The sequence below is a fragment of the Chenopodium quinoa genome, unplaced genomic scaffold (assembly GCF_001683475.1).
Source record: "Chenopodium quinoa cultivar QQ74 unplaced genomic scaffold, ASM168347v1, whole genome shotgun sequence".
NCBI lineage: Eukaryota > Viridiplantae > Streptophyta > Magnoliopsida > Caryophyllales > Amaranthaceae > Chenopodium > Chenopodium quinoa.
Window position 1 is genome coordinate 2828703 of NW_018743066.1, and position 9225 is coordinate 2837927.

The 9225-nt window shown below is 33.5% G+C and overlaps 2 pseudogenes; one reads left to right on the forward strand and one right to left on the reverse strand.

The window, feature by feature from the left end:
• The first annotated feature begins 496 nt into the window (after positions 1-496).
• On the forward strand, positions 497-5951 carry LOC110731411 (annotated as a pseudogene).
• On the reverse strand, positions 5494-8981 carry LOC110731412 (annotated as a pseudogene).
• Positions 8982-9225: the final 244 nt, after the last annotated feature.

Sequence of the window (9225 nt, forward strand, 5' to 3'; positions counted from 1 at the left end):
GCTCCACTTTTCATTTTCTGTCGTTTTTAAAATACTTGCTATATTTCCTTATTTGAAAAGATTTTACAATATTTAATTCAATTCTATCAACTAGTGGACCAAACCTAAATCTTTTATATTAATTTCATATTTTCTCTTCTCCAATTCTCCTAACTACTTTTACTTTTTACATTTTTTAATTCTTCCACCTACCCCACTACCTCCATATTTTAGTACTTTCATCAACTTCTCCTAAATCTCCACGTATAGAGAAATATAACAAGTATTTAAAAATGGATGGAGTATCAATTATGCCTTATAAATCTGTGTATTTATATTTTATACTCATATGCTTTTATGGAAACACTCAATGAACAATCTGTGTGAAAAGGATAATAAAGGTTATGATGCTTTAAAATTTATAAAAATAATTGACGAGCCCCACCTAAAATAAAGTTTTATCTAGAAATAGAGGGAGTATATCGTCACAAACTTTAATTATTCCGTGTATATTATCAATATTCTATTACCTCGAAAATTTTCAAATTAATGGTCACACTGAAGGAAAATTTTAATCCTAAGAGGACCATATAATATTACAATCATTATCACTATCAACTTTAAGGCTATGACGTATAACACCTAACCCAACCTTATATGAGTTATTGTATCATTTCAACTTGCAACTGTACATACTATATTTATTCGAATACACAATTTTGTTCATATTTTCCCACTATTATCTTATTCATTCTAATATGTATATGAAGAGGCAACTTTTTGTTTCGACCTTAATATTGGGTGTTCTATACCAACTTTTAAGTAGTGTTTATGCGGTGGTTGTCTTTGAGTATAATTGGTGTTCTCCCAATTATGGTAATTACACCCAAGGAAGTGTCTACCATCAAAACCTTAATCATCTTTTTTCAAACCTCTCATCTCAAACTTTGTCTCGTCGATTTTATAACACCACTAGTGGCGATTATCCTAACAAAGTGTATGGAATCTATCAATGTCGAGAAGATTTTACCCTAGAGGTATGCAACCAGTGTATCGATGATGCAACACAAAAAATTACAGAAATGTGCCCTTTATATGTCGAAAGTATAGTGTGGTACGATGAATGTATGTTACGGTATGCAAACCGTTCCATATTCTCTTTGAGCGAGACATCTCCATCTTCTGATGCATGGTATACGGATACTGTCCCTAACTACGAGGAATTTGTCCCGGTGATAGAGAAGACGACGAAGGCCATTATTAGTCAAGCTGCTCGTACTACTGCTCGAGGACATTTTGCTAGCACATATGCCAATTATACGTCGATCCATAGAGTGTACAACTTTGCTATGTGCACCCCCGATATAGATGAGGTCGAATGTAAGAATTGCTTATTGATTGCTTCGAAAAAGTTATCTACATATTATAACGAAAGTAAGGGGGTGACGAGCTTCTTACCTAGCTGCCAATTAGGCTATGATACCGCGATTAATCAGATGACGCATGTACCACTGACTCCAGACCAAGCTCAAGCTCCCGGTCAACCTCCAAGTCCGGCTCCAAGTAAGGCTCTATAAGATTGATCTATGTTTTTTTTTTCAAGTTTTTTGAGAACTGTATTGTAAGAGTTGGTAAATATTTTTTTTTACGTCTTTTTGCAACCATGTGGGGTAGGAAACTAAAGTAGAGAGGTAGTGTTTGGGTAGTTTTTTTTATGAAAATGAAATTATACAGCTTTTTATGGACCCATTGGAGAAAAAATTAGTTAGGTAATCTTTTAGACAAGAAGGGAATATCAACAATAATGAGGCGTGATGGGTCGCTATCAATATGGTCAATACCAAGAGATGAAAATAATATAAAAATCAATAATAACAGAATAAAAATTAATAATAACATTATAATTAAAAAAAATACGCTCTTTTCTCTTTCCCTCTTTCTTAATCGAAAATCTTGCTAAAATATAATAATAACAATATAGAATAAGAATAATAGTATAAAATAAAAAATGACAGTATATTTATTAATGATAACCGTATAAATAAAAATAAAAATAAAGTACAGTACTTATTATGGAGGGTCTATACTTACTCAACAATAGTTGATAAAGAGAGGGGGCCGGGGGGTTATGACTATGGGGCGATATACATATAGTTGTAAATAGAAAATATTTAAGAGGCGTAAATGCAATGGTCCCTCTAAAAATAAGTTTGAACGAGTCCAACTACTTGTTATTGACCCACATATCTTATATTTTGAATAGTCCACAGTAAGAAGTGATGGGGTAGGTAGAGAAATAACTTTATAGGAGATAAAGATTATCCCATCTGAACCCGACTTGTTAAGATCTTGAACAAAATTATGCTGACCCGACTTTACCGGACTAACCAAACTCAAACCTAGATGAGACATGACGACAATCATAGCACCAGGTAACATACTTAGGTTGACAATTTTAATTTGGCTATGTTTGTTTGACAATGAACAACTTTGATATTTTTAACACAAAATTACTAATATTATTAAAAGTTGATATTTTGAACTTATTAAATCAAACAAATTTAATAAGATTATTTTTTTTTATTCGGTAAATAATTAATTATTGATTTTCAATATGATGTATGTACATGGTGTGTCAAAAGTCAATATTGCTTCACATACCTCAAAATGCACCACAAGTCTATCTACTAATAGCATACTAGCTAGTACGTCAACACGGCTGAAAATAAATAGATCCTGTCAAGAATGACATCATGGTTGGCGAGAATTAGCCAAAAATCTTGTTTGTTTACACTTTGCTTTTGCAACTTTTTGGTGTCGATGCAGCGGTTACCTTCGAAGTTTACGAGTGTTCTTCAACAAATGGTAATTACACCAACGGAAGTGCCTACCAACATAATCTCAATCGCCTTTTTTCGAGTCTATCCACCAAGACATCTACTCGGAGGTTTTACAACACCACTACCGGCAATTTTCCAAGCAAAGTGTATGCAATCTATCAATGTCGAGAGGATCTAGGCTTAGACATTTGTAGTGAGTGTACCAAAGAAGCAACAAAAAAAATTACGCAATTATGTCCATTTTATAGTGAAGCTATTGTATGGTACGACGAATGTATGTTAAGGTATGCAAACCGTTCTATTTTCTCCTTGAGCGAGACAAATCCATCAAGGGCGTCATGGTACGATGGTATAGTCTCGAACTATGACAAGTTTGGTCCATTAGTGGAAAAAACAATGAATAACATGGTAACTGAAGCTTCTAGTGTCACTTCTCGAGGACATTTTGCTAACACATACGCCGATTGGACATTGATCGATAGGATGTACTGCTTCGCTATGTGCACTCGCGATATAGATGAGTTTGGTTGTAAGAACTGCTTGAGTACTGGTATATCAGAAATATCTGGATATTATAACATAAGTAAAGGGGTGACAGTGTTCTATCCAAGCTGTCAATTAGGTTATGATACGAAACTCGATCAAATGAAACATGTACCACTTGTACTAGCTCCAGCTCCAGCTCCTGCTCAAGCTCAAGACCAAATTCAAGGTTAGACCTTTAACGAATATATATTGCAAGTAGATTTTGCTTAAATTGACTTGAGGAAAATTTTCTTATGATGCAATATTTTTTGTATAGAAAGGCGGAAAAGATCATCATCTCATATTGTTGTAGCAATTAGTGTTCCATTAATTCTAGTAGTCTTGCTTCTCTCAAGTGCCGGTTTTTGTGTCTACCGTCACAAACGCAAAAATCCTTCTCCAGGTAATTGTAAGTCTTTGTCGACGATCTTCTATAGTCATCACCGAAACAAATCCAACAAGATCTCAAGTACGTGTCTTTAATTTGCCACAGATGAAGAGATTGTTGGTGTAGAGTCATTGCAATTCAATTTCAAGACAATAAGAGATGCAACAGATAACTTTTCCGAGCATAATAAACTTGGCCAAGGTGGATTTGGTAGCGTTTACAAGGTACATTCTTCTTCACAACTAGTCCCTTCGATCAATATATATCCCTCCTCAAAGTTTTGATTTACCGAAAATAGTGTAACGAAGGTAAATTATCATACTTGTACTTTATAATATACTTTTTATCTCAAGTTGGTAACTAATATACTATAATTTATTATTTGTTCATAAATTTTTTTGATTAAAGTGATAAATTCATGTTTATTTTTATGTATCTACTTTCATAGGGAAAGCTTCGAGATGGACAAGAAATCGCTGTGAAAAGGTTGTCAACATGCTCAGGGCAAGGCAGTACAGAGTTTAAAACGGAGATTCTTTTAGCAGCAAAACTCCAACATAATAATTTAGTTAAACTCTTGGGGTTTTGTTTACATGGAGAAGAAAAGTTACTTGTGTATGAATTACTGCCTAATGCAAGTCTCGACAAAGTACTATTCGGTATATGATCTCATAAATATTCATCATCCCTTCTTTTTAATCTAATTTTCTAGTAAAATAAACATTGAATTATCATTAATGCACCATCGAAAATTTTGCAGGCCAAAACGAGCATCCATCACTAGATTGGGAAATCCGCTTCAAGATCTTACTTGGGACTGCTCGGGGACTCTTATACCTTCATGAAGATTCGAGGTTGAAGATTATACATCGTGACCTAAAACCAAGCAATATTCTCTTAGACGAATATATGAACCCAAAGATATCAGATTTTGGATTGGCAAGACTTGTTGGAAGGGAACAAATGCATGTTGATACGAGTAAAGTTGCTGGAACATAGTAAGTACTTGACACATTCAATTCAATTATTTTTGTCCCTTCAAATTTTCGGCTTCAATTTTATAAGCGTAACACATATACTTGTAACAAATTGTCTCTTGTAACTCGATCTAATTGAAGTTTCTTATTGGCCTGGTGACTCTCTATACGACTACAGTGGATATATGGCTCCGGAGTATGCCTTGACAGGGCGTTTCTCACTTATGTCAGATGTCTATAGTTTTTGGAGTAATAGCTTTGGAGGTAGTAAGTGGTCACATGTGTAGTTCAACCGTCTTCCCTTATCATGAAGACAGTCTATTAATACGAGTAAGTTATTACAAGACAAAAGTGTTAGTCTATTTCTAATTTAATTTGGATATATTTTTGCCTCTTAATATTCAAATTTATACCAATTCTGTGATTTGTTGTAGGCTTGGAAACTATGGAAAGAAAACGCAATTTTAGACTTGGTGGATCCTAGACTTAATACCAACTATCCAACCGATGAAATGACTAGATGCATTCACCTTGGTTTACTTTGTATACAAGAAGATGCAAACAAGAGACCGACAATGGCTACGATTGTCTCGGTTCTCAAGGGCCACAAAGTGGCTCTTTCTGAACCCGAACCACCCTTGATCGGTCTATCAACAAACGTTACATTTGGGTTGAAAAAAAAATTTGGGTACATCATCTTCCAACGAGTTTCATTCAAATATCGACGACATAACAGAAGTTTATCCTCGATAGCGCAAGGTACACCACCAAAAAAAGGCTAGAATCATAATTATCATATTTATATTCAGGTTGTTACATGATGATATTAAACATCACACACATCAACTTATAAAAATCTTCATCTTGCTCGAATACTTTTTTTTTTTCTTTGAAGAAATCTTCTTTCTCGAAACCTTATCAAAGCTTAAATTTAGTCTAGCAAATCATTGAAACAATAACTTAGACATCTCATCTATATGCATTCATCTTGGGTCAACCCCAGACATAGTTACATTATTTACAGACCCGCTAGACTTGCTGTCTACAACGTTTATTTCTCTTATGTTTCTAAAAACGAAAAACCGGCTCTTGTGGCATTGGAAGTGTGTATGCATTACTATGTAACACGAGAACTGGTAATTCCATTGTAGGTCTAACATCCATCGACTCTTGAACGCAAAGCAAGCCAACGTGCATGCATCTCAAAACTTCGTCACTTGAGCATGAGTCTCTTATTATTGGATCCACAAATTCCAAAGGATTTCCTTCCCTCCATTTTATCCATGCCTACATATATATTTTAATACTTGTTTATATCCTTTCATATTAATTTTTGGTATGGAAAATGGAGAATAAATAACATGTTATTTTAAAGGAGAACTTACATGGCTTATAAGGTCATCAGCGTCACCCAAATCATCGAAGCAACTATTTCTTCTTTTTCCAGTGATGATTTCTAAAAACAAGTACGCCAAAGCTATAGACATCTGATTTGTCGGAGAATTGGCCTTGCATTGCATACTCTGGAGACATGTAACCGCTGCAAGAAAATGTTGTACACATAAATATATGTATATTCATCAATAATATATGAATATGTACATCTTTTGGTCCTATTTCTATTCAATTACAAATGATTTTGAAATTTGAAAATTCTACTTACTAAGTTCCGACAATCCTATTTGTATTCCCTTGGCTTTGATCCACATCGAAAATCCTTGCCAAGCCAAAGTCTGAAATTTTGGGGTTCAGTTCTTCATCAAGCAAAACGTTGCTTGCTTTGAGATCACGATGGATTATTTTAAGCCGAGAATCTTGGTGGAGATAAAGCATCCCTCGAGCAATCCCCCCATATAATATTGTATCGCGTTCCCCAATCTAACAACCCTTGTCTTTCCGTATCTGCGGATCATAATAAGTTACAATTATAAGGTTAAAATAGCTTTAATATCTTAGAAAGAGACTTAAAAAGATTCTATCATGAGAAATCTATCATACCAAATAAAAAATAGTCTAGGCTTTTATTGGCAACGTATTCGTACACTAGAATCATCTCCTCTCCAGTTTAAACAAAACCCTAATAGTCTAACCAAGTTTCTATGCTGAAGTTTTGCTACCAACAACACCTCATTCTTGAACTCTTCTTCCCCTTGGTAAGAACCTTTGGACAACCTCTTCACTGCTATTTCTTGTCCATCTGGCATTATACCCTAAGATAAAAATTAAAAATATATTAAAATAAAAATTAAATCAACTAACAAATTTTACAGTTTTACAAGTCTATTGTGTAACCCCAAAAAAAGAAAAAAAAACACGTTATTTTATGTTCTACTTGATTGCTAAACATTTTTTGAAATTTTTTTATAATTGTAAGAGGATGTAAGATATTAATCAGAAAAATGATAAAGTAAGAGCGAGAGGGTTTAAAAAGATGGAATGAATATGCAAGTAATTTTTGTGTCCTTTAGGTCTGTACTGTTTGTTTTGTGTTGCTGAGCTATTAATATATTTTTTTACCTTTTCCAAAAAAAAGAATATGCAAGTAATGTAAGCAAAAGGTGTAACTAACTAATTATAAATTTATAATGGAGTAATAAGGGTGCAATGGTATAGAGTTTACACAAAATAGAAAAAAGTTAAATGTATATATATAGAAGATCAAAGAACAAAAAATCTAAGAATGGATGGAGTACCACTCAATATTGCCTCAAAATGACTCTTTAACTCAATTAAAATTGAGTTCAAATTATATTGTAATACCTTATAGACGCCTCCAAATCCACCTTCGCCGACTTTATTCTCATCTGAAAAATTATTAGTTGCCAATTGAAGTGTAGCCACATCATATTGCAAGGACTCAATCATTGCAAAATCCTGACTTGCTGTATCATATCATTAAAGTGATCACCATAAGATTTATGAGTTATGTAACAATATAATTTAAAGAACTGATCTTAGAGAGTATGCAACAATATAATGCGCGATCTTCTTACCACTTCTAGCGTGCAATGTGTTATACTTCTTAGATTTCTTAATCTTATAACATATTCCTAGGGCAAGAATTACAGCTGATATAACAACCACTGGAATCACAATGGCAATGATCACCTTTGCTGTGTTTTTTCTTTTTCCTGCATTTTTTGTAGTTGTTCTTTTGTTAACATCATAATAATCTCATTGGGACTTATCTCATGAAAGAATGGGAAGAAAAGACAATTTATACTCAATGTACCATATTAGGATACTCTAGATAAATTACAAGAAAAAAAATTCATAATTCTATAATTTCATAATAGAAACAGATCAATAAGAAATTAAGAATGTTACTAATACGCACTTGAAAACTATTCTACAAAGAAAAAAAAGGCCATATATTCCAACAAAAAAAAAAAGTTGATATAAATACAGTAGTATAATAATGCAAGTACAGCCCGTTTTGTGTGTGACCACTTATAAAAGAACAAAGTAACCCTTATAATACTGACCAATTAATCATTGTAATACTAACCGAGTAATCCCTATTATATTAACGAAAGTAACCCTTATAATTAATGACTGGTCACACCCGCATATAAGAATTTGTGATGAAAGTATTGAGAATCAAACGAGATTAAGTGACAACTAAGACTATCATTGTAAATTAATATTAGGATTGATCATCTTACAGTAAGATGAGATACGGTCAATGATTTTTTTTTAAGGAACTACCTTATAATATACATATATAACATGTACATAATAATGTTATTCTTGTTTAACCTATTTTTTATTTTTAGTACGATGTTTGTAAAGACTTATACTTGCTTTGACAGAACTTAATTTATATTAACATGGTCCTCACGTCAAAGAAAATAAAACTTGTATGTTTAAACGCAAAACATGAAGTAAATATATAATTTCTGCAAGAAATATAAATTACTTGTACATACATAAGATCTGTTCCATAAGACATACCTTCATGAATTGTTGTTGCTGTTTCATTCATAACAGTAAGATCAAATCGAACATTACAACTAGGTAGCAACACCCATGTACCGATCCTCGTCTGGAGCTGACTAATTCCGTTACTCAAGCACTGGTTACAATCATCGGAAGTCAAGTCCGGTGTACACTGAGCCATCGCGTAATACTTTAAGGAACTTGTAACATCACCGGTCTTATTACCATACTTCATGGAGCTATTCGAGACTAGGGGTGCTAAATCATTCATGGTTTTATTCCGTTCATCTAAAAATGCTTGGATTCCATTACTAGGAATCGTTGGAACATCGTTATATCCCACAATTCTATTGAGTAACATCGAGTTTCTGATAGATTGACACGTTAGAAAAACGAATTGTACAATTTTCACTCCATAGAACGGCCCAATTTTGGGTTGGACACTCTTTGAGGATATTCAAATGTGATTCATTAACACATCGGCTACAATATTGACTATCAGTGTTACCTCGACATAGGTAGAGGCCATAGACTCGATTGGGAGCTTGGCCAAACGTCGAGTAGTAGAATCGTGATT